Source organism: Pristiophorus japonicus, chromosome 23 (genome assembly GCF_044704955.1).
Source record: "Pristiophorus japonicus isolate sPriJap1 chromosome 23, sPriJap1.hap1, whole genome shotgun sequence".
NCBI lineage: Eukaryota > Metazoa > Chordata > Chondrichthyes > Pristiophoridae > Pristiophorus > Pristiophorus japonicus.
This window is the reverse complement of record NC_091999.1, coordinates 49412344-49438631: the sequence shown is the minus strand read 5'-3', so window position 1 is coordinate 49438631 and position 26288 is coordinate 49412344. Positions and strand designations below refer to the sequence as shown.

The following is a 26288-nucleotide window of genomic DNA, read 5'->3' as shown; positions in this document are numbered from 1 at the left end:
GCTCTCGGCATTGAGACTCGAAGTGCTCAGCGCCCTCCCGGATTCACTGTCTCCACTTAGGGCAGTCTTTGGTCAGGGACTCCCAGGTGTCAGTGGGGATGTCGCACTTTTTCAGGGAGGCTTTGAGGGTGTCCTTGTAATGTTTCCACTGCCCGCCTTTGGCTCATTTGCTGTGAAGGCGCTCCACCTAGAGCACTTGCTTTGGGAGTCTCGTGTCTGGCATACGAACTATGTGGCCTGCCCAGCGAAGCTAATCAAGTGTGGTCAGTGCTTCAATGCTGGGGACATTAGCCTGGACAAGGACGCTGATGTTGCTGTGCCAGTCCTCCCAGGGGATTTGTAGGATCTAGCGGAGACATCATTGGTGATATATCTCCAGCGACTTGAGGTGGCTACTGTACATGGTCCATTCCTCTGAGCCATACAGGAGGGCGGGTATTACTACAGCCCTGTAGACCATGAGCTTGGTGGTACCTGCCCTGGGAATGATTGTTGGGACAGTGTAAGGGGAGCTTTACTTTGTATCTAACCCGTGCTGTACCTGCCCTGGGAATGTCCAGCAGAACAGTATAGAGGGAGATTTTCTCTATATCGAACTGATGCTGTATCTGCCCTGGAATGGCTGGACAAGTCAGAGGGAGATGTAGTCTGTGTCTAACCTCTGCTGTACTTGCCCTGGGAACGTCTGATGGAACAGTATAGAGGAAGCTTTAATATCTATTTAACCCATGTTGTACTTGCCCTGGTATGTTTGATGGGACAGTGTAGAGGGAGCTTTACTCTGTATCTAACCCATGCTGTACCTTCCCTGCAAGTGTCTGGTGGGAGAGTGTATTGAGATCCTTACTGTGTAACTACTCAGGTCCGTTATACTCCGCAGAGGATGAAAACCACACTGTGACTCCGGGAGGAGCTCCTCAGCCACAGGGAGAAGATGGTTGAGGACGATTCAAGTGATGGCTTTCCCAGGGTGATTCATCTGCAATCGCCGCAGTCGGACTTGTCCCCTTTGTTAAAGATGGTCACGATTACTGCATCTCTGAGATCGCCAGGCATGCCCTCCTTCTTCCAGATGAGAGAGATGAGGTCATGCATTTGTGCCAATAGTGCCTCTCCGCCATACTTTAGTGCCTCAGTGGGGATTTCGTCCACTCCCATTGCCTTGTTGGTTTTGAGCTGGCAGATGGCATTTTCCACCTCGTACAGGGCTGGGGTTTTGCTGAGATGGTGGTGGGTAGCATGCTGTGGGTTGGAGTCGAGGACACTCGAGTCAAAGGCAGAGTGTCGGTTAAGGAGATCTTCGAAGTGTTCCTTCCAGCGGGTCATGGCTGCCTCGATGTCCTTGATGAGTGTTTCCCCATTCTTGGCCAACAGTGGGGTGGTGCCTTGGGTGGTTGTGCTGTAGGTGGCGTTGACTGTTGTGAAGAATCCTCACACATCATGGCTGTCACCCAGCTGCTGAACCTCCTGTGATTTATTCACGAACCATCTATGCTTTAGGTCACAGGTTTTTTCTTGGACCTCGGCCTGAAGCCACCTGTAATGCTGCTTTGCTGGTCCCGAGTTGGGTTGTTGTTTTAGGTTCAGAAATGCCCTGTGCTTGCGATTTATTAGCTCTTGGATCTCCTGGTCATTCTCATCAAACCATTCCTGGTGTTTCCTCGATCAGGCCAACATCCTCAGCATCGAAGCACTGACCACACTCGACCAGCTGCGTTGGGTGGGCCACATTGTTCACAACTATTTTAAGTAGAACAATAATCAAGTGCCCCCTGATTAAAGGGGGGAGGGTGGTCACACTCCAGAAACTTTCATTAAAATGCCCCCTTGTTTTTTTTTTGAGGGCACCAAAAACACAACTTAATAATTCAACATAAAGGGAACCTTTGTCAAATCAAATCAAATTAATTAAAATAAAATTCTGTTCTCTCTTGAAATGATGCACTCCAGTCTCTGCAGTGTCCATCTCTTGTGGACACGGCGTGCTCCAACTCCAGAGATACCCTGGCTCGCCACATTGTTCACATGGCTGACAAAAGACTCCCAAAGCAAGCATTCTGCTCAGAACTCCTACATGGCAAGCGAGCCCAAGGTGATCAGAGGAAACTTTTCAAGGACACCTTCAAAGCCTCCTTGATAAAAATGCAGCATCCCCACTGATACCTAGGAGACCTTGGCTAAATTCCGCCCTAAATGGAGGAAGTGCATCCGGGAGGGTGCTGAGCACCTCGAGTCTCATCACTGAGAGCATGCAGAAACCAAGCGTAGGAGCATGCGGCAATCCAGTCCCACCCACCCTTTCCTTCAATGACCGGCTGTCTCACCTGTGACAGAGACTGTAATTCCCGTAATGGAATGTTTAGTCACCTAATAACTCACCTTTAGAGTGTAAGCAAGTCTTCCTTGATTTCGAGGGACTGCCTATGATGATGATAATGTGTACCTAACCTGTGTTGTGCTTGTCCTGTGAATTTTTGGATTGGCTGTTTTGAAAGACGTTTACCCTGCATTTAAATTATGCTGTACTTGCCCTGGGAGTGTTTGATGGGACAGTGTAGAGGGAGCTTCACTCTGTCTCTAACCCCTGCTGTACCTGCTACCGGTACGCTTGCAGCCTTCTGTAAGAGGTCGGCACTGGAGGGACTGGAGTGCATCGTCACCTCGAGCAACCAAATTTTAATTTGATTTAAGTTTACCACGTAAAGTTTAATTAGTTTATTTTGTTGGTTATAGTGCCCTCCTCCCTTTAATCAGGGGCATTTGATTTACAGATTAACAACAAAATAGTTGCGCTGTACCTGCCCTGGGATTGTTTCTTGGGACTGTGCAGAGGGAGCTTTATTCTTTATCTAACCCGTGCTGTACATGCCCTGGGAATACCTGGTGGGACAGTGCAGGGACACTTACTGTGTATTTAACATGTGCTGTACCTGCTTGATGTGTTTGATGAATGTCAGCGTACAGCAAGCTTTAAATTGGAACTAACCCGTGCTGTACCTGCCCTGGGATTGTTTAGGACAGTACAGAGGGAGCTTCACTCTGCATATAACCCTTGCAGCATCTGGCCCACGACTGCTCCTGTTTGTCATGGTCTTATCTACCCAGCATGCCCGACGGGGGAAAATATGCTGCATCCAGACTGCAGGAGCTCAGTGCGCAGGCGCGGGCCGTGGCTGTGTTTGGAGCATGCGCCGTGCGTGTAATGGCGGAGAAGACATGTTTTGGACAGGCTCCTAAGGAGTCTCTTTTTCAGCGGGACGGAGCCGGGTGAGGGACCAGCGTGGAGCTGGGGAGGCTTCATAAACAACCGGTGCCCGCCGCAAGCCCGGAATAATAAACGGATTATCGGCGGATGCAGCTTCGGGGCTTTCTCCCGGTCACAGGCCCGGCTAACGGCAGCCATATTCGAGCAGGTTCAGCGCTCCGCCATCTTGGTTCAGTGAGTAGCACCGCGCATGCGCGGCCATCTTGGTGCAGGTACAAAGTGAATGATGTCAGTGTCTGGAACTGAACCCAGCCAGAGTCAGTACCTTCAGGGGAGGGGAACCAGTGAGTGTAGAACTGAACCCAGCCAGAGTCAGTACCTTCAGGGGAGGGGAACCAGTGAGTGTAGAACTGAACCCAGCCAGAGTCAGTACCTTCAGGGGAGGGGAACCAGTGAGTGTAGAACTGAACCCAGCCAGAGTCAGCACCTTCAGGGGAGGGGAACCAGTGAGTGTAGAACTGAACCCAGCCAGAGTCAGTACCTTCAGGGGAGGGGAACCAGTGAGTGTAGAACTGAACCCAGCCAGAGTCAGCACCGTCAGGGGAGTGGAACCAGTGAGTGCAGAACTGAACCCAGCCAGAGTCAGCACCTTCAGGGGAGGGGAACCAGTGAGTGTAGAACTGAACCCAGCCAGAGTCAGTACCTTCAGGGGAGGGGAACCAGTGAGTGTAGAACTGAACCCAGCCAGAGTCAGTACTTTCAGGGGAGGGGAACCAGTGAGTGTAGAACTGAACCCAGCCAGAGTCAGTACCTTCAGGGGAGGGGAACCAGTGAGTGTAGAACTGAACCCAGCCAGAGTCAGTACCTTCAGGGGAGGGGAACCAGTGAGTGTAGAACTGAACCCAGCCAGAGTCAGTACTTTCAGGGGAGGGGAACCAGTGAGTGTAGAACTGAACCCAGCCAGAGTCAGTACCTTCAGGGGAGGGGAACCAGTGAGTGTAGAACTTAACCCAGCCAGAGTCAGTACCTTCAGGGGAGGGGAACCAGTGAGTGTAGAACTGAACCCAGCCAGAGTCAGTACCTTCAGGGGAGGGGAACCAATGAGTGTAGAACTGAACCCAGCCAGAGTCAGTACCTTCAGGGGAGGGGAACCAATGAGTGTAGAACTGAACCCAGCCAGAGTCAGTACCTTTAGGGGAGGGGAACCAATGAGTGTAGAACTGAACCCAGCCAGAGTCAGTACCTTCAGGGGAGGGGAACCAGTGAGTGTAGAACTGAACCCAGCCAGAGTCAGTACCTTCAGGGGAGGGGAACCAGTGAGTGTATAACTGAACCCAGCCAGAGTCAGCACCTTCAGGGTAGGGGAACCAGTGAGTGTAGAACTGAACCCAGCCAGAGTCAGCACTTTCAGGGGAGGGGAACCAGTGAGTGTAGAACTGAACCCAGCCAGTCAGCACTTTCAGGGGAGGGGAACCAGTGAGTGTAGAACTGAACCCAGCCAGAGTCAGCACTTTCAGGGGAGGGGAACCAGTGAGTGTAGAACTGAACCCAGCCAGAGTCAGTACCTTCAGGGACCAGTGATTGATTGGTGCACCGGCCCCGCCCCCCCACCACTGATTGGCGCGGAGCAGGGCGCTGGGTGGGCTGGTGCCCCGCGCCGCCTCGCCATTGGCTGCGGGCTGAGTGTTGCGGTTGGGGGGTATGTTGGGGGGCTCCGCTCGCAGCCTTTGAGCTCGGGGCCCAGGTGAGGCGAGGCGGAGTTGTGCGCAGGCGCGGTGCCAGCCTATTGTGGGAGATTAGCTGCCGACGTGCGACGTTTTGCCCCCCCCCCAGCCGCGGAGGATGGATGAGCAGCCCGGGTAGTGCGCCCAGCCTCCCTGAGGACTCACAGACTCACGGACACGCGCGGGCGGTGAGATTTGGGTGGCGGCTGTGGGGCACCTTCGGGCGGGGACGTGCCTTGGTTACTGTCGGGGGTTGCCGGGAGTTCGGCCGCCATCTTTGGGCAGCAGGGGTCCGCCCGCCTCGGGGAGCAGGGAGCAACAGGGGCGGGGCTTCCTTGACGTCACAATACTTTCCATTGTCCCGCTGCAGGGCAGGGAGCATGCGCGGTGGCCATCTTACTGCAGGGAGCAGGTGCAGGATGGGGACCAGTGACATGAATACATGAGAACATCAGAAATAGGAGATGAGTCGGCCCTTTGGCCCCTCGAGCCTGCCGCCATTCAATAAGATGATGACTGCAGCATCTGGGGTGGTTCTCCTTGGAGCAGTGAAGGTGCAGGGCAGGTTTAACAGGTGCTCACAATCAGGAAGGCTTTAGATTGAGTCAGGGAACAGAGTGGTTCTGCTCACACAATCAGAGAATGGTTACAGCATGGAAGGCCATTCGGCCCGTCGAGCCCTTGCCTACTCCCCTCCCTTTCCCCCGGCCCTGCAAATGTTTTTTTTCAGATACTTATCCAACTTCCTTTTTATTTGAATGCTGTGATTGAGTCTTCCTCCACCACTCTTTCAGGCCGTGCTTTCCGGATCCTAACCACTCGCTGCATAAAATAGATTTTTTTGATGTCACCTTTGGTTATTTTGCCATTCACCTTAAGTCCGTCTCCTCTGGTTCTCGACCCCTCCACCAATGGGAACAGTATCTCTCTATCTACTCTGTCTGGACCCCTCATGATTTTGAACACTTCTATCAATTCTCCTCTCAACCTTCTCTGCTCCAAGGAGAACAACCCCAGCTTCTCCAGTCACTCCACGGAACTGAAGTCCCTCATCTCGTGAATCATTCTTGTCAATCTTTTCTGCTTCCTCTCTTAGGCCATCACATCCTAATGTGCGGTGCCCAGAATTGGACACAATGCTCCAGTTGAGGCCGAACCAGTGTTTTATAAAGGTTCATCATAACCTCCTTGCTTTTGTACTCTGTGATGCCCAGCAACTTGCAAGTTTTTTTCACTGCTTTCTCAACCTGTCCTGCCACCTTCAGCGATTTGTCCACATATACCCGCAGGTCTCACTGTTCATGCACCCCCTTTAGGATTGTACCCTTTAATTTACATTGCCTCTCCTTGTTTATTTAATCATGCTTTTCTAATTTTATTTCTTATCTCTTTCACGGCCTCATTTTATTTCTTCCTCCGAGCCTCTCAACTTAATGTGGCAGCGTAATGTTGGCGAGTGGTGACTGATTGCCCTGGGAACCAACAGGAAGAGAGGTCAGAGGCTGGAGGGCCCAGGGAGCAGCGTGTTCTGCACACAATCACGGTGCTTGAGGGGTGGATCCTGAGACGGCCTATCAGGTGAGTCTGTGTGAATCTCTGTTAAACAATTCATCTTTTAAAGTTAAATCGAGATTTCTTTTGTCAACAAAACAGTTTAACATTTGTCAGTATTTTATTTCTATTTATGAGTTCCTAATATGAGTTTCAGATACTTCAGTGCCAAGTAGACCTTGTGTTTAAAGGTCATTCATTTCCCTCTTTCCATGTCGCTGTTAGTTAAAGGGACAGAGATTTATTTCCCCGCATTATGCAACTTTAGCAGTTAGAGTAACATCCTTCTTGTTGGTAGTGAGTTACATTCTGTGCTCGGCGAGATGGCTGGTGGCATCAGCCTTTAAAATACTCATCCTCTTGTTCAAATCTCTCCAGGGTCTCGCCCTTCCCTATCTCTGTAACTTCCTCCAGCCCACCAACCCTCTTAATAGTTTATTTTCTTTGGCACGGAGGAGGCTGAGGGGAGACCTTAATGAGGTGTATAAAATTATGAGGGGCCTAGATAGAGTGGAGAGGAAGGATCTATTTCCCTTCGCAGAGGGGTCAGCAACCAGCAGAACATTTTAGCCAGTACGTAGCAAGCACAACAAGAGAGGAGGAAGTTCTGGACTTAGTATTCGGGACTGAAGCTGGGCAGGTGGAAGGGGTATCGATGGGACAGCATTTTGGTGCGAGTGATCATAATTCAGTTAGATTTAGGGTAGTTATGGAAAAGGACAAAGATAGACCAGGAATAAAAGTTCACAATTGGGGAAAAGCCAATTTTACTAAGCTGATATGTGATTTAGCCAAAGTGGACTGGAAACAGCTACTTGAAATGGTGAGAGATTGGGAAATGTTGGTGTTTTGAGGGACCTTGGTGTCCTTGTACACGAATCACTGAAAGTTAATATGCAGGTACAGCAAGCAATGAAGAAACCAAATGGTATGTCAGCCTTTTATTACAAGAGGATTTGAGGATAAGAGTAAACATGAGAACATAAGAAATAGGAACAGGAGTAGGCCATACGGCCCCTCGAGCCTGCTCCGCCATTCAATAAGATCATGGCTGATCTGATCATGTACTCAGCTCCACTTACCCGCCCACTCCTCATAACCCCTTATCCCCTTATCGTGTAAGAAACTGTCTATTTCTGTCTTAAATTTATTTCATGTCCCAGCTTCCACAGCTGTCTGAGGCAGCGAGATCCACAGATTTACAACCCTCAGAAGAAATTCCTCCTCATTTTTGCTTTAAATGGGTGGCTCTTATTCTAAGATCATGCCCTCTAGTTCGAGTCTCCCCCATCAGTGGAAACATCCTCTCTCCATCCACCTTGTCAAGCACCCTCATAATCTTATACATTTCGATAAGATCACCTCTCATTCTTCTGAATTTCAATGAGTAGAGGCCCAAACTACTCAACCTTTCCTCATAAGTCAACCCACTCATCCCCAGAATCAATCTAGTGAACCTTCTCTGAACGGGCTCCAAAGCAAGTAAATCCTTTCGTAAATATGGAAACCAAAATTGCATGCAGTATACCAGGTGTGGCCTCACTAATACCTTATATAGCTGTAGCAAGACTTCCCTGCTTTTATACTCCATCCCCTTTGCAATAAAGGCCAAGATACCATTGGCCTTCCTGATCACTTGCTGAACCTGCATACTATCCTTCTGTGCTTCATACACAAGTGACCCCAGGTCCCACTGTACTGCAGCATTTTGTAATCTTTCTCCATTTAAATAATAACTTGCTCCTAGACATCCTACTGCAATTATATAGGGCCCTGGTGAGACTACACCTGGAGTATTGTGTACAGTTTGGCTGCTTACCTAAGGAAGGATGTACAGACCATTGAGGATGGTAACGAAGGTTCACCAGACTGAATCCTGGGATGGGGGGATTGTCCTGTGAGCAGAGATTGAGTAGACCAGGCCGATATTCTCTACAGTTTAGAAGAATGAGGTGTGATCTCATTGAAACATAGAAAACTCTTACAGGGCTTGACAGTGTAGCTCAGGGGTGTCAAACATACGGCCTGTGGGCAGGACACGGCCCCCCAAGCCCCTTCCTCCGGCCCGCCAAATGTTTTAATTTATACACCCCCATTCCTGATCTTTCGCTTGCTGACTGGAACACAACCTGAATTTGTCGGCCGTCACGGAACAGGAGGAGGGCGGCGGAGGCACGGGGAAGGTCAGTCAGTGTCCACGGGGAGCAATTCTGGGACAACGAGGGCCCTCACACGGACTGTCAATGGGAGATAAGCTTTGAGTGAGGCAGTGAGTGGATAAATACCGAGAGAGAGTGGGAGGAGTGTCACTGGAACTCCAGGTGATTTAACAGATGATGGGGGTTAGTGCAGGGTAGGTAGTGAGGGGGTTGTGTTCCTGCACTTCTCCCCCCCTCCTCAGCCCCAGCGAGGCACTGATTTAAAATTCTCAACCTCGTGTTCATATCCCTCAATCTCCCCTCCCCATCTCTAACCTCCTCCAGCCCTGCACCCCTCCCTATCTCTCTAAACCTCCTTAGCCCTACAACCCTCCCGATCCCTGTAACCTCCTCCAGTAACGACACCTCTCATATCTCTCTAAACCTCCTCCAGCGCCAAAGCCCCAGCCCTACATCCCTCCCTATCTCTCTAAACCTCCTCCAGCCCCAACACACCTCCCTATCTCTGTAACCCCATCCAGCCCCTATACACCTCCCTATCTCTGTAACCTCCTCCAGACCCTACACCCCTCCCTATCTCTGTAACCTCCTCAGCCCTACAACCCTCCCTATCTCTGTAAGCTCCTCCAGCCCTGCACCCCTCCCTATCTCTCTCAACCTCCTCCAGCACCGACACCTCTCATATCTCTCTAAACCTCCCCCAGCCCCAAAGCCCCAGCCCGACATCCCTCCCAATCTCTCGAACCTCCTCCTGCCCTACATCCTCTCCCTATCTCTAAACCCCCTCCAGCCCCACATCCATCCCTATCTCTAACCCCATCCAGCCACTATCTCTGTAACCTCCTCCAGCCCTACACCCCTTGCTATCTCTCTAACCTCCCCCTGCCCCTACATCCCTCCCTACGTCTGCAACCTCCTCCAGCACGACAACCCTCCCCCTCTGTAACCTCCTCCAGCATTACACACCTTGGTATCTCTCCAACCTACTCCAGCACCTACATATCTCCCTATCTCTAACCTCCTCCAGCACCTACATATCTCCCTATCTCTAACCTCCTCCAGCCCGTTCACCCCTCCCTATGTTTGTACTCTCCTCCAATCGCTGCACCCCTCCCGATCTCTGTAACCTCCTCGAGCCCCGAGACCCTTCCTTATCTCTGCAATCTCCTTCAGACCTACACCTCTCCCTATTTCTGTAACCTCTCCAGCCCATACACCCCTCCCTATCTCTAATCTCCTCCATCCCCGACACCTCTCCCTATCTCTAACCTCCTCCAGCCCCTACACCCCTCCCTATCTCTGTAACCTCCTCCAGACCCTACACCCCTCCCTATCTCTGTAACCTCCTCCGGACCCGATACCCCTCCCTATCTCGGTAATCTCCTCCAGACCATACACCCCTCCCTATCTCTGCAATCTCCTCCAGCCCTACTTCCCTCCCCATCTGTAACCTCCAGTGCAACACACCTCCACATCTCTCTAACCTCCTCCAACCCCTACACCCGTCCCTATCGCTGTAACCTTCAGCACCGACACAGCTCCCGATCTCTGTAACCTCCTCCAGCACTAGACCCCTCCCTATCTCTGTAAGCAACTCCAGCCCCTAAACCCCTCCCTCTGTCTATAACCTCCTCCAGCCCTAAATCCCTCCCTACCTCTAATCTCATCCAGGCCCAACACCCCTCCCTATCTCCGTAACCACCTCCAGTTCCTACAACCCTCCCTATCTTTGTAACCTCCAGGCCCAACACCCATCGCTATCTCTGTAACCTCCTCCATCCCTACAGCCCTACGTATCTATGGAACCTCCTTCAACCCCTACATCCCTCCCTATCTCTGTAGTCTCCTCCAACCCCTGCACCCTCCCCTATCTGTAACCTCCTCCAGCCCCGACAACCCTTCCGATCTCTGTAACCTCCCCCAGCCCTGACAACCCTCCCTTTATCTGTAACGTCCTCCAGCACTACAAGCCTCCTCCTCCAGCCCATACACCCCTCCCTATCTCTTTAACCTCCTCCAGGCGCTACACCCTTTGCTATCTCTATAACCTCCTCCTGCCATACCCCCCTCCCTCTCTCTGTAATGTCCTCCAGCCCCTACAGCCCTCCATATCACTGCAACCTCCAGTCCCTACACCACTCACTATCTCTAACCTCCACCAGACCCTACACCTCTCCCTTTGTCTATAACCTCGTCCAGCCCTTACACCCCTCTCTTTGTCTGTAATCCCCTCCAGCGCCTACACCCCTCCCTCTCTCTGTAACCTCCTCCAGCCCTAAACCCCTCCCTATCTCTGTAACCTGCAGCCACTACACCCCTCTCTATCTCTGTAACCTCCTCCAGCCCTAAACCCCTCCCTATCTCTAACTTCCTCCAGAACGACACCCCTCGCTATCTCTAACTTCCTCCAGCCCCTGCACCCCTCCCTATCTCTCACCACCCCCAGCCCTACACCTCTCCCTATCTCTGTAACCTCCCCTAGCCCCTACAACCCTCCTTATCTCTGTAACCTCCTTCAGCACTACACCTCTTCCTATCCGTGTAACCTCCTCCAGCCCCTACACCACTCCCTATCTCTAACCTCCTCGAGCCCCTACAACGTTCCAATCTCTGCAACCATCTCCAGCCCCAACAACCCTCCCTATCCCTTGTAACAACCTCCAGCCCCTACAACCCTCCCTATCTCTGTAAGCTCCTCCAGCCCTACACTCCTCCATATCCCTCTAACCTCCTCCCGCCCTACACTCCTCCATATCTCTAACCTCCACCAGCCCCTACACCCATCCCTATCTCTGCAACCTCCTCCAGCCCTGAACCCTTCCCTATCTCTAACTTCCTCCTACCCCTATACCCCTCCCTATCTCTGTAACCTCCTCCAGCCCCTACACCCCTCCATATCTCTGCAACCTCTTCCAGCACCTGCTTATTTCTGTAACCTCCTCCAGCCCTATACCCCTTCCTATCTCTAACCTCCTCAAGCCCCTACAACCCTCCCAATCTCTGCAACCTACTCCAGACCCTACACCCCTTCCTCTCTCTGTAACCTACAGCCCCTACACCCTTCTCTATCTCTGTAATCTCCTCCAGCCCTCCACCCCTCCCTATCTCCATAACCACCTCCAATACCAGAATCTTCCCTATCTCTGCAATCTCCTCCAGCCCCTTCCTATCTCTGTAACCTCATCCAGTACTGCACACCTCCCTATCTCTGTAACCAGCTGCAGCCCTACAACCCTCCCTATCTCTGTAATCTCTTCCAGACCCTACAAACATCTCTCTCTCTCTCTAACCTCCTCCAGCCCTTACACTCATCCTGTTCTCGAAAACCTCCTCCAGCCCTAAACCCCTCCTTATCTCTGTAACCTCCATCCCCTACATCCCTCCCTCACTGTAATCTCCTCCAGCCCTAAACCCCGTCCTATCTCTAACCTCCTGCAGGTCCGACACCTCTCCCTATCTCTGTAACCCCCTCCAGCATTACAATCGTCCCCCTCTGCAACCTCCTCCAGCACTAGACCCCGCCCCCTCTGTAACCTCCTCCAGCTTTTACATCCTCCCTATCCCTCTAACCTCCTCCAGCACCTACACACCTCTCTATCTCTCGAACCTCCTCCAGCCCGACACCCCTCCGTATCTCTGACCTTCCTCTTCCCACTGCCCCCCCCTTTACAGTTGAGCCACCCATGATGCCTTGGACTTGGCTCTGGCTGTACTCCCTGAGGAACCACCAGTACAGAGAGTGAGATGCACTGAGAGGTGTCCTGCACTACCTGCCTGGTCCTCCATGTCTGTCTGGGCAGTCACCCATTCCCTCTCTGCCTGCACACTCTTCTGCTGCGAGGTGACGACCCCCTGAAAGGTGCTATCCACGTAGCTCTCAGCCTCGCGAATGCAGTGACCCTCGCTGCTGCTCAAGCTCTCAAACCCCATGCTCAAGCATGCCTCCCCCAGCTGAAGTGCCTTACCCTACTCCCAGTGCATGACTCCCCCAGCTGAAGTGCCTTACCACAGTCTCAGTATGTGCCTTACCCCAGTCCTGTTTCTCGGCACCACCTGCATGGAATGATTTGGGCTTAGAGGGGGTGGGCCATGACACGGGGTGGGGCTTGTCGCCTGTCCATCAGAAAAGTGCAGAACAAATAGTTCCCTGCATTAATAAATCCCGGGAGGTCACGCATCCCGAGCGCGGGCCCAGGCTTGAGAGACAACACTCCGCACCATCCGCTACACACACACCGGGGCTCGGTCCCAAGCCCCGAATCACAGCCCGCAGGCCCCGTGTTTGCACCCCCACTTCCAGCCCGGGCACCCGCTATTGGGCCAGCCTGGGCACACGCTATTGGGCCAGCCTGGGCTCACGCTATTGGGCCAGCCTGGGCTCATGCTATTGTGCATCACAAAAGACCCAGAGTCCGGCGTAATACAAACGGAGACAGGGTCCGGCGTAATACAAACGGAGACAGGGTCCGGCATAATACAAACGGAGACAGGGTCCGGCGTAACACAAACGGAGATAGGGTCCGGCGTAACACAAACGGAGACAGGGTCCGGCGTAACACAAACAGAGACAAGGCCTAGTTTTACACTGGAAACAAGTATTTAATAATTGAAACAGCGTTTTTGCAATAATAACAAAGTGTGACACTATCCCCTCTAACAGAAGCCTTTAACACTTTAACAATAACAGAAACATACTCGATGGAATACAACAGAGACATGATCTACAGTTATAATAATAGAGGTGTGCACGAGAACTGGAACTACAGGGGCAGGTTATTTTCAGGTCTAGTGTAACAATTCCAGAGACAGGGTCCGGAGTAATAACAGCAAATGCATGGCCCACTGTGAGAGTAACAAAGACAGTGTTTGATCCAATAATAACAGAGGCAGACTCTAGTGTAATACTGAACACAATGCTGGATCGAGTGTGATGGTCACACAGGCAGTGTCCAGTGCAACAAAACAAAGATTGGGTCTCCTCTAATAGTGTGTGCAAGTCAGGGCCTATTGCTATAACCTCATTCACCCATCCCCCTGTGCTCACTGACCTACATTGGCCGCTGGTTCAGCAACGCCTCAATTTTAAAATTCTAATCTTTGGTTTCAAAACTCTCCATGGCCTCGCCCCTCCCTATCTCTGTAAACTCTTACAGCCCCACCACCCTCCGAGTTTCTGCACTCTCCAAATCTGTCCTTGCCCATCCCTGATTTTAATCACCCCACCATTGGTGGCCGTGTCTTCAGCTGCTGAAGCTCTAAGCTCTGGAATTCCCCCTAAACCTCTTTCAAGGTTCTTTTTAAAAACTACCTTTTCGATCAACCTTTTGGGAATCTGTCCTGATATCTTTCTCTGTGGCTCTGTGTCAAAAATGTTTTCTTATTGATATCGATCGTGTTAAGCGCCGTGAGATGTTTCATTGCATTAAAGGCGCTATATTAATGTAAGTTCTGGTTGTTTTCTTGTTGTAACAAATGCTTTGCCGAATGTGTGATAAGAGAGTCAAGGCCCACTGCAGTATGAATGTGTGGGTCAGTGTAATAACACCGGCACGGTCTAGTGTAACGGGAACAGGGAACAGACCCTGTCAGCCTTGGCTCAGTGGTAGCACTCTCGGCCGAGTGAGGGTTCAATTCCCAATCCAGAGCCCGAGCACATCATCTAGGCCCAGACTCCAGGTGTCAGTACAGAGGGAGTGCTGCACTGTCAGAGGTGCCGTCTTTCAGGTGAGACATTAAACCGATACCCTGTCTAGATTTTAAGTTGGATGTAAAAGATCCCACGGCCACGATTCAGAGGAAGAACAGGCGGAGTTCACTCCGGTGTCCTGGGTAATGTGTATCCCTGAACTTACATCACTGAGAACGGATTGTCTTGTCATCATTACATGGCTGTTTGTGGGATCCTGCTGTGCACAAATTGGCTGCTGCATTTCCCAAATTACATCCCCCCCCCCCTCGCCCCTTCATGTCTTGAATTGCCTTCACTGTCATGGAAACTGACAATTGGAACTGGTCAGGATTTGAACGATATTTACAACAGATTTGAGATGTTCTGAGAGTCAGTATCTTTCTCTATTCTGCCCACTCGAGGAGTTAGATGACCAACTTTCTCCTGTGAATATAGAGCTGGAGTATTGGGTCGTGATGTATTCACTAGTTCATCCTGTTGACTCTAAATATTGAGTGTGGTGGTTTCAGACACCAGATAATCAAGCTCAGAACACCAGACTGACTTTTACTGACGTTATTAACAGCACTGCAAACATACAGACAGTATAGTTACTGGATCCAGAGAACAGGGATAATCGAGTGGGTTCCCAGGGCTCCTCTCCCCAGGTGTGTCTAACAAGCTGCGGATACACTGGCGATATTTATACTGAACTTGTTTGCTACATTCCTGATCTGACGCTGCTCAAACCATAACCTCAAGGATATCGGTGCATGGTTCTGCCTGTGACCACAGGCTGTGTCACTGTCACACACAGATACCGTTTCCTTGTTTCACATCTCCATACAAACACCATCACTTCACACATCCCCTTTCTACACAATTACAGCCGACATGAGCAAGGACATGAGCCACATTAAACTACACAAACATTTCATAATAGCAAAGTTTAAACTGGGATAAATGTCAGTTATTTTCTGTTCGGGCAAAATGCAGAACAATCCAGCAGCTCACCAGCACCTTTACAGCGTCTCATCGGCCGACAGGCTTTCATTAAGTCGGGGCCGCCTGGGGTGGAGTGGGGGGGAGAGGGGTGGAGAGTGGAGGAGGGGTGGTCTGGGGGGAGGGGGAGTTCCGGGAGGAACCGGCTGGTGCAGGGTCACAGCCCAGCGGGTAAGTGATTGGCTGGTGGATTGGTAAATCTTTTTCTTTTGCTTTTCAATAGGAAACCTTTGGCATTGTTGTAAGTCGGATCTGCCAGTAAATATATGTGAACTTTATTATCGAAGGAGAGCCAGTTAATTAAATCAGCGGATTGTTGAGTAGTTGCTGGGTGTATTTCTCTAAGGTTCAGAGTTTAGTTCTACTTGATAGTTGTGAGTGTAACTAGAGGGATGACAGGACAGCTCAGTCCCGTGGATTACACATCCTGTGGCTTGTGGGAAATCTGGAAGCTTCGCACAGCCGGGACGACCACATGTGTAGGAGGTGTCTCCAGCTGCACCAACTCCAGCTCTGCATTTTGGAGCTTGAGCGGCGGCTGGAGTCACTGCGGTGCATCCATGAGACTGAGAGCTACGGGGATCTCACGTTTCTAGAGGTGGTCACCCCACAGCTTAAGAATGTGCAGGCAGATGGGGATTGGGTGACCCCTGGTCAGAAGAGGAGGACTAGGCAGGTAGTGCAGGAGTCCCCTGAGTCCATCTCGCTCTCCAACTGGTTCTCTGTTCTGAGTACCGGTGAGGGGGATGGTGGCTCTGGGGAGTGCAGCCAGAGCCAAATCCACGGCACCACGGGTGTCTCAGCTGCACGAGGGGGGAGGAAGAAGAATGGAAGATCTATAGTGGTAGGGGATTCAATAGTCGGGGAGCAGACAGGCGTTTCTGCGGCCACAGACATGACTCCAGGATGGTATGTTGCCTCCCTGGTGCCAGAGTCAAGGATTTCACTGAGCAGCTGCAGGGCATTCTGGGGGGAGAGGGTGAACAGCCGGAGGTTGTGGTCCACATCGGGACCAATGACATGGGTAGAGGAAACTAACAATATTCCGATAGTGGATAGTCAAGGGCCTAAAGGGTGGGGGAGGAACTTAACACAATTACAATCACTAAGGAGGTGCAACTCAGTAAGATAATGGGACTGAAGGCAGATAAATCCCCTGGACCTGATGGATTACATCCTAGGGTCTTAAGAGTAGTAGCGGCAGGGATTGTGGATGCATTGGTTGTAATTTACCAAAATTCCCTGGATTCTGGGGAGGTCCCAGCAGATTGGGAAATTGCAAATGTAACGCCCCTTTTTAAAAAAGAAGGCAGACAAAAAGCAGGGAACTTTTGACCAGTTAGTCTAACATCTGTGGTTGGGAAAATGTTGGAGTCCATTATTAAAATAGCAGTTGTAGGACATTTGGAAAAGCAAAATTCGGTCAGGCAGAGTCAGCATGGATTTATGAAGGGAAGTCATGTTTGACAAATTTGCTGGAGTTCTTTGAGGATGTAACAAACAGGGTGGATAAAGGGGAACCAGTGAGTGTGGTGTATTTGAATTTCCAGATGGCATTTGACAATGTTCCACGTAAAAGGTTACTGCACAAGATAAAAGTTCACGGGGTTGGGGGTAATAATTTAGCATGAATAGAGGATTGGCTAATGAACAGAAAACCGAGAGTCGGGATAAATGGTTCAATCTCTGGTTGGCAACCAGTAACTAATGGGGTGCCGCAGGGATCAGTGATGGGATCCCAATTATTTACAATCTATATTAACGACTTGGAAGAAACGACCGAGTGTAACGTTGCCAAGTTTGCTGATGATACAAAGATCGGAGGAAAAGCAATGTGTGAGGAGGACACACAAAATCTGCAAAAGGACAAAGACAGGCTCAGTGAGTGAGCAAACATTTGTCAGATGGTGTATAATGTTGGAAAGTGTGAGGTCCTGGACTTTGGCAGAAAACAATCGAAGAGCAAGTTATTATTTAAATGGAGAAAGATTGCAAAGTGCCACAGTACAACGGGATCTGGAGGTACTTGTGCATGAAACAAGGATAGTATGCAGGTACAGCAAGTGATCAGGAAGGCCAATGGTATCTTGGCATTTATTGCAAAGGGGATTGAGTATAAAAGCAGGGAAGTCTTGCTACAGCTATATAAGGTATTGGTGAGGCCACACCTGGAACACTGCGTGCAGTTTTGGTTTCCATATTTACGAAAGGATATACTTGCTTTGGAGGCAGTTCAGAGAAGGTTCACTCGGTTGATTCCAGGGATGAGGGGGTTGACTTATGAGGAAAGATTGAGTAGGTTGGGCCACTACTCATTGGAATTCAGAAGAATGAGAGGTGATCTTATTGAAACGTCTAAGATTATGAGGGTGCTTGACAAGGTGGATGCAGAGAGAATGTTTCCACTGATGGGGGAGACTAGAACTAGAGGGCATTATCTTAGAATAAGGGGCCGCCCATTTAAAACTGAGATGAGAAGGAATTTCTTCTCTCTGAGGGTTGTAAATCTGTGGAATTCACTGCCTCAGAGAGCTGTGGAAGCTGGGACATTAAATATATTTAAGACAGAAGTAGACAGTTTCTTAAATGATAAGGGGATAAGGGATTATGGGGAGCGGACAGGGAAGTGGAACTGAGTCCATGATTGGATCGGCCATGATGGTGTTAAATGGCGGAGCAGGCTCGAGGGGCCGAATGGCCCACTGTTGCTCCTATTTCTGATGTTCTAACCCATCCAAGATGTCGGCCAGTGACCTCGCTGACCCGGGCCTGTCACCACGGGGTAAACCCGGGGCCTCTGGGCTGTGATTGGGGCCTGAGGCCTACAGCAGGTGTTTGACGTTCACCCGCCCACTCGTGGCTCCAATTCCTGCCCCGCACCGACAGTCGACTGTCTCCTGTCCGACATCATCCGGGCTCCACCAACTGTGGCCGCCGCAGCCCGTCATGCTCAGTGCGGGAGATCCGGGCCCGGCCCCGCCCACTGGAGGGGCCACAAGCCCCGCCCCTCGCTCACTCCAATTGGTTCGAGGACCAACCGCCCGCTCGGTCCTCCAGCCCCGCCCCTCACTCTTATTGGCCCAGAGCTGGCCTTGCCAGTGACACCCATATCCCGTGTCCCATGAACAAATAAAAAAACAAGTCAGCTTTGTTTCAAACGCACAGTTGAGTATTTGTTTCTAATTGATGTCCTGTTACCGACTGTTCAATTTTGGAACCTTTTCTCCTTTCTAACTCTGGATTATTTCAGTTCTCATACCTTCGGCTACTCTCAGGGACAAGTGCCAGTTCCCCTTACCTTCCAGAGTCCCTCTCCGAGCTTTGGTATCAAGGGAAGGTGTCTGTAACACACCCGGGATCAGTAAACACAAAACCCAGTCTGTTAATCACTTTCAGATACTGGACTTAGTGTGTGCCCCACAGCATCTCTCTCACCTTCGATGTGTGAATGGAGCATCACGCCTGCAAACCTGGTTTTAAATTTAAATGCACTCAGTAAATGTACTTAATGAAAGTCTGTCGGCCGATGAGACGCTGTAAAGGTGCTGGTGAGCTGTTGGATTGTTCTGCATTTTGCCTGAACAGAAAATAACTGGACATTTATCCCAGTTTAACCTTTGCTATTATGAAATGTTTTTATAGTTTAATGTGACTCATGTCCTTGCTCATGTCGGCTGTAATTGTGTAGAAAGGGGATGTGTGAAGTGATGGTGTTTGTATGGAGATGTGAAACAAGGAAACAGTATCTGTGTGTGGCAGTGACACAGCCTGTGGTCACAGGCAGAACCATTCTCTGGATCCGGTAACTATACTGTCTGTATGTTTGCAGTGCTGTTAATAACATGAGTAAAAGTCAATCTGGTGTTCTGAGCTTGATTATCTGGTGTCTGAAACCACAAGACTCAATATTTAGAGTCAACAGGATGAACTAGTGAATACATCACGACCCAATACTCCAGCTCTATATTCACAGAAGAAAGTTGGTCATCTAACTCCTCAAGTTGGCAGAATAGAGAAAGATACTGACTCTCAGAACATCTTGAATCTGTTGTAAATATCTTTCATATCCTGACCAGTTCCAATTGTCAGTTTCCATTACAGTGAAGGCAATTCAAGACACAAGAGGGGCTGCGAGTACGGGTGAAGGAGGGGTTGGTTGGAGAGTAGGGGTGAAGGAGGGGTTGGGGTGAGGGGGTTTTGGGGAGGAGATGTAATGTAGGAAATGCAGCAGCCGATTTGTGCACAGCAGGATTCCACAAACAGCCATGTAATGATGACAAGACAATCCGTTCTCAGTGATGTAAGTTGAGGGATACACATTACCCAGGACACTGGGGTGAACTCCGCCTGTTCTTCCTCTGAATCGTGGCCGTGGGATTTTTTACATCCAACTTAAAATCTCGACAGGGCATAGGTTTAATATCTCATCTGAAAGACGGCACCTCTGACAGTGCAGCACTCCCTCTGTACTGACACCTGGAGTCTGGGCCTAGATGATGTGCTCGGGCTCTGGATTGGGAATTGAACCCTCACTCGGCCGAGAGTGCTACCACTGAGCCAAGGCTGACAGGGTCTGTTCCCTGTTCCCGTTACACTAGACCGTGCCGGTGTTATTACACTGACCCACACATTCATACTGCAGTGGGCCTTGACTCTGTGCTCAGACATTCGGCAAAGCATTTGTTACAACAAGAAAACAACCAGAACTTACATTAATATAGCGCCTTTAATGCAATGAAACATCTCACGGTGCTTAACACGATCGATATCAATAAGAAAACATTTTTGACACAGAGCCACAGAGAAAGATATCAGGACAGATTCCCAAAAGGTTAATTGAAGAGGTAGTTTTTAAAAAGAACCTTGAAAGAGGAGGTGGAGGTTTAGGGGGGAATTCCAGAGCTTAGAGCTTCGGCAGCTGAAGACACGGCCACCAATGGTGGGGCGATTAAAATCAGGGATGGGCAAGGACAGATTTGGAGGAGTGCAGAAACTCGGAGGGTGGTGGGGCTGTAAGAGTTTACAGAGATAGGGAGGGGCGAGGCCATGGAGAGTTTTGAAACCAAAGATTAGAATTTTAAAATCGAGGCGTTGCTTAACCAGCGGCCAATGTAGGTCAGTGAGCACAGGGGGATGGGGGAATGAGGTTATAGCAATAGGCCCTGACTTGCACACACTATTAGAGGAGACCCAATCTTTGTTTTGTTGCACTAGACACTGCCTGTGTGACCATCACACTCGATCCAGCATTGTGTTCAGTATTACACAAGAGTCTGCCTCTGTTATTATTGGATCAAACACTGTCTTTGTTACTCACAGTGGGCCATGCATTTCCTGTTATTACTCCGGACCCTGTCTCTGGAATTGTTACACTAGACCTGAAAATAACCTGCCCCTGTAGTTCCAGTTCTAGTGCACACCTCTATTATTATAACTGTAGATCGTGTCTCTGTTGTATTCTATAGAGAATGTTTCTAGTATTGTTAAAGTGTTAAAGGCTTCTGTTCATGTGACACTATCACCTCTTTCAATTATTATTGCCAAAAAGTTCTTTCAATATTAAAGACTTGTTTCTAGTGTAAAACTCGGCCTTGTGTCAGTTATTAGTGCACCAGACCCTGTCTCTTTTTATATTACACTGGACCCTGTCTCTGTTTATATTACACTGGACCCTGTCTTTTTTTATATTACACTGAGCCCTGACACTGTTTATATTACACTACACGCTGACACTGTTTATATTACACTGGGCCCTGTCTCTCTTTATATTACACTGGACCCTGTCTTTGTTTATATTACACTGGACCCTGTCTTTGTTTATATTACACCGGGCCCTGTCTCTGTTTATATTACACCGGGCCCTGTCTCTGTTTATATTATAACGGGCCCTGTCTCTGTTTATATTACACTGGGCCCTGTCTCTGTTTATATTACACTGGGCCCTGTCTCTGTTTATATTACACTGGACCATGTCTCTGTTTATATTACACCGGGCCCTGTCTTTGTTTATATTACACCGGGCCCTGTCTTTGTTTATATTACACCGGGCCCTGTCTTTGTTTATATTACACTAGACCCTGACACTGTTTATATTACACTGGGCCCTGTCTCTGTTTATATTACACTGGGCCCTGTCTCTGTTTATATTATACTAGACCCTGTCTTTGTTTATATTACACTGGGCCCTGTCTCTGTTTATATTACACTGGGCCCTGTCTTTGTTTATATTACACTAGACCCTGTCTCTGTTTATATTACACCGGGCCTTGTCTCTGTTTATATTACACTGGGCCCTGTCTCTGTTTATATTACACTGGGCCCTGTCTTTGTTTATATTACACTAAACCCTGTCTCTGTTTATATTACACTGGGCCCTGTCTCTGTTTATATTACACTGGGCCCTGTCTCTGTTTATATTACACTGGGCCCTGTCTTTGTTTATATTACACTAGACCCTGTCTCTGTTTATATTACACCGGGCCTTGTCTCTGTTTATATTACACTGGGCCCTGTCTCTGTTTATATTACACTGGGCCCTGTCTCTCTTTATATTACACTACACGCTGACACTGTTTATATTACACTAGACCCTGTCTCTGTTTATATTACACTGGGCCCTGTCTCTCTTTATATTACACTGGGCCCTGTCTCTGTTTATATTACACTGGGCCCTGTCTCTGTTTATATTACACTGGGCCCTGTCTCTGTTTATATTACACCGGGCCTTGTCTCTGTTTATATTACACTGGGCCCTGTCTCTGTTTATATTACACTGGGCCCTGTCTCTGTTTATATTACACTGGGCCCTGTCTCTGTTTATATTACACCGGGCCTTGTCTCTGTTTATATTACACCGGGCCTTGTCTCTGTTTATATTACACCGGGCCTTGTCTCTGTTTATATTACACTGGGCCCTGTCTCTGTTTATATTACACTGGGCCCTGTCTCTGTTTATATTGGGTCTTTTGTGCTGGCACAATAGGGTGAGTCCAGGCTGGTCCAATAGGGTGTGCCAGGCCTGGAACCAGAAGGGTGAACACGGGGCCTGCGGGCTGTGAGTCGTGGCCTGGGCCCGAGCCCGGGTGTGTGTGAAGCGGATGGTGCGGAGTGTTGTCACTCCGGCCTGGGCCCGCACTCGGGCTGTGTGACCACCCCCTCCCCCCCGGGGATTTATTAAACAAAGGGAACTATTGGTTCTGCACTTTGTGACTGACAGGCGATAAGCCCCTCCCACTGCCTAGCCCCCCCCCCCCGAATCATTCCATGCAGGTGGTGCTGAGAAACAGGACTGGGGGAGGCATGTACTGGGACTGGGCAAGGCACTTTGGCTGGGGGAGGCATGCATTTAAAGAGATGGAACCCTGTGAGTTGGAGCAAACATTGCAGCGTTTGGGAATGACATGGATTCATTCAGGCCGGGCAGCGGGGATTATTTCAGGGAATAACAGTGGAGTTGTTTTTTGTTTAAACAGATGAAACCCTGTCATTGTGGAACAACCACGCTTCTCGTGTCCTGGTCAAGTACGTGTGCAATAAATGTCGTCATCTGGAGGAGCTCGATCTCTGGGTTTCGGAGCTTGAGCAGCAGCGATTGTCACTGCATCCGCGAGGCTGAGAGCTACGTGGATAGCACCTTTCAGGGGGTCGTCACCTCGCAGCATAAGAGTGTGCAGTCAGAGAGGGAATGGGTGACTGCCCAGACAGACATGGAGGACCAGGCAGGTAGTGCAGGACACCTCTCAGTGCATCTCACTCTCTGCACTGGTGGTTCCTCAGGGAGTACAGCCAGAGCCAAGTCCAAGGCATCATGGGTGGCTCAACTGTATGGAACGGGGGGAAGGGCAAGGTCAGGTCGGCAATATTGAAAGGGGTTTCAATAGTTACAGGAACAGACAGGTCTTTCTGCGGTCACTGACATAACTCCAGGATGGTCGGTTGTCTTCCTGGTGCCAGGGTCAAGGATATCATCGAGAGGCTGCAGGACATTCTGAGGGGCGAGGGTGAACAGACAGATTCCTGAGGGGCTGGGGACTGTACAAGCCGGATAAGGTCACACCTCACCAGGGCCCCTACCATTATCCTCCTGGGGTTTTGCTAATGCTGTTGGGGAGGGTTTAAACTTGCTTGGCAGGGGGATGGGAACCTGAGCGTAGATTCACGAGGGAGAGAAGTAAAGCTTGGTAATGGGAGCAGAAAATTCGTAAATGAATTTGTAAGTCAGAGGAAACAAAGGCTAGAAAATCGACAACGAAGGAGTTTGGCCGCGCTTAATGGTATATACTTCAATGCAAGAAGTCTAGGGGATAAGGCAGATATGCTGAGGTGTTGTTACAGCAGTGAGGAGGGATGAGATGTTGGAAGGATCATCAAATGAGGCTATATGTGTTGAACTGATGAACAAAAACGGGGCAATCACAATGTTGGGAGTGTACTATAAACAGTCAGAGGGAGATAGAAAAGCAAATATGGAGGAAGGTTTCTGAGAAGTCCAAAACCAATAGGGCAGCAATAGTCGGGGATTTCAACTACCACAGAATCATAGACATTTACAGCACAGAAGGAGGCCATTCGGCCCACTGTGTCTGTACCGGTTGAAAAAGAGCTATCCAGCCTAATCCCACTTTCCAGCTCTTGCTCCACAGCCTTGGGTTATGACACTTCCAGTGCATATCCAAGTATGTTTCAAATGTGGTGAGGGTTTCTGCCTCTACCACCCTTTCAGGCAGTGAGTTCCAGACCCCCATCACCCTCTGGGTGAAAAGTTTCTGCTCAACTCCCCTCTAATCCTTCTACCAATTACTTTAAATCTGTGCCCCCTGGTTATTGACCTCTCTGCGAAGGGAAATAGGTCAGTTCAGAGAAGGTTCACAAGGTTGATTCCTGAGGTGAAGGGGTTGTCATATGAAGATAGGTTGAGCCTGTACTCATTGGAGTTTTGAAGACTGAGAGGTGATATTGAAATGTATAAGATGCTGAGGAGGCTTGACAGGTTTGATGCAGAGAGGATGTTTCCCCTCAAGAGGGAAACTAGAACTAGGGTGCATAGTTTCAGAATAAGGGGTTGTCCATTTAAAATGGAAATGAGGAAGAATTTCTCTCGCAGAGGGTCGTGAATCTTTGGAATTCTCTGCCCCAGAGAACTGTGGAGGCTGGGTCATTGAACATATTTAAGGTGGAGATAGACAGATTTTTGATAGATAAAGAAGTCAACGGTTTATGCGAGAGTGCAGGAAAGTGGAGTTGGGACCAAGATCAGATCAGCCATGATCTTATTGAACGGCGGAGTGGGCTCGAGGGGTCCGATGGCCTACTCCTATTTATTTGTCCTTATGTTCTTATGTCCTTCCTATCCACTCCATCTGGGACCCTCCATAATTTTGTACGCAATTCTATCCTCAGCCTCTATTCCAAAGAAAATAACACCACCCCATCTAAAATTCTTCAGCTAAAATTCTTCAGTCCAGGCAACATCCTTGTAAATCTCATCTGTACCCTCTCCAGTGCAAAGACATATTTCCTGCACTGTGGTGACCAGAACTGTGCGAATACTCTAGCTGTGGTCTAACTAGTGTTTTACACAGTCCGAGCATAACCTCCAGAGTCTCGAACTTGCTGCCTGAAAGTAGAGGCAGAAACCCTCATCGCATTTACCGAAGTACTTGTATATGCACTGGAAGTGCCGTAACCTACAAGGCTATGAACTAAGAGCTGGAAAGTGGGATTAGGCTGGATAGCTCTTTTTCAGACACACTAGGCCAAATGGCTTCCTTCTGTGTTGTAAACTGCTATGATTCCATGTCACCAATCCCCTCCTGTCTGATATAAACCCACCCCACAGTCACTGACACCAATCTCCTCCTGTCTGATATAAACCAACCAACATCATAGGCAGTCCCTTGGAGTCGAGGATGACTTGCTTCCACATTACAAATGAGGTCTCAGATGTCTGTTAGGTCCAATGCGTGAGCTACAGTCTCTGTCGCAGGTTGGACAGACGGTGGTTGAAAGTACGTTGGTTGAAGTGCCGGTTTGTTGAAGTGCTTGGGTTGTCGTGTGCTCCTTCCGCCGTAAGCACTTGGTCTCCGCTTGCTCCAGGTGGAGAGACTCGAAGTGTTCGACGCCCTCACGGATTATTCTTTGAGCGATCTTGTGCCAGGGATTCCCAGGTGTCGGTGGGGATGTTGAACTTCAAGGAAGCGTTTCCTCGGCCCCCCCGGGCTCGCTTGCCATGTTGAAGCTCCAAGTAGAGTGCTTGCTTTGGGAGTCTCGTATCGGGCATGTGGACGATGTGTCCCATCCATCGTAGCTGATCGAGTGAGGTCAATGCTTCAATGCTGAGGATGTTGGTCTGTGAGAGAACAGACGTTGGTGCGTCTATCCTGCCAATGGATTAGTAGGATCTTCCGGAGGCAGCGTTGATGTTATTTCTCCAGTGCTTTGATGTGCCTGCTGTACATAGTCCATCTCTGAGAAGTGTGTCTGAGGGCAGGTATCACTACTGCTCGGTAGACCATGAGCTTTGTGCCGGTTTTACGGTTCTGGTCTTCAAACACTCTATGCCTTAGGCGACCAAAGGCTGTACTGGCACACGGAAGGTGGTGTTGGCCCTAGTCATTGATATGTGCCCTTGTTGACAGTAGGCTCCCGAGGTATGCAAAATGGACAATTTTGCCAAAGGCCTCATCATGGATTTTGATCATCCGGGGTGGGGTGGGGGTGAAGGGCAGTGCTGTGTGGTGGGGATAGGTTGATAGAGCACCTTTCTTTTACAGAGATGTTTAGTGTAAGGCCTATGCTCTCAGACACTACGGTGAACGTGTTGACGATGGTTTGGAGCTCATCCTCTGAGTGAGCGCAGACACAAGCATCATCTGCATATTGTAATTCGATGACACAGGATGGCACGACCTTGGATCTGGTCTGAAGGTGATGGAGGTTGAACAGTTTCCCATTTATTCTGTAGATTATCTCCACTCCAG

The 26288-nt window shown here is 49.7% G+C and overlaps 1 protein-coding gene across 1 annotated transcript in view; it reads left to right on the top strand.

Moving 5' to 3' along the window:
* The first annotated feature begins 3202 nt into the window (after positions 1-3202).
* Positions 3203-26288, top strand: part of LOC139235370 (zinc finger protein 664-like) — a 36801-nt gene continuing 13715 nt past the window's right edge. The window contains exons 1-2 of the mRNA XM_070866513.1: positions 3203-3439; positions 6351-6507. The gene's annotated coding sequence lies outside the window, so the exon portion shown is untranslated. The remainder of the gene's footprint in view (positions 3440-6350; positions 6508-26288) is intronic.